A 244-nucleotide genomic window follows, 5' to 3' on the forward strand; every position below is an offset into this window, starting at 1 on the left:
CGCCCGGGGGGCGGCGAGGCAGTCACCACTAGAAGCCGCGTGGGGGTGCGGGGGTCCGAGCCCCCGCAGCCACTGAGCCCTTCCTCCCACCCGTGACCGCTGCCGGCACGGGAGAGGGATGGAGAAGGCGATTACCTTGCCTCTCTGCCTCAGACCTGTGGCGCAAACAGCGCTGCCCGGGATTCCCCCCGTGTTTCCTCGTGGCTCTCTTCAAGCCGGCACTAAACGAGCGCTGGAGCTGCGC

Source organism: Egretta garzetta, unplaced genomic scaffold, assembly GCF_000687185.1.
Source record: "Egretta garzetta isolate BGI_Z169 unplaced genomic scaffold, ASM68718v1 scaffold51, whole genome shotgun sequence".
Taxonomy (NCBI): domain Eukaryota; kingdom Metazoa; phylum Chordata; class Aves; order Pelecaniformes; family Ardeidae; genus Egretta; species Egretta garzetta.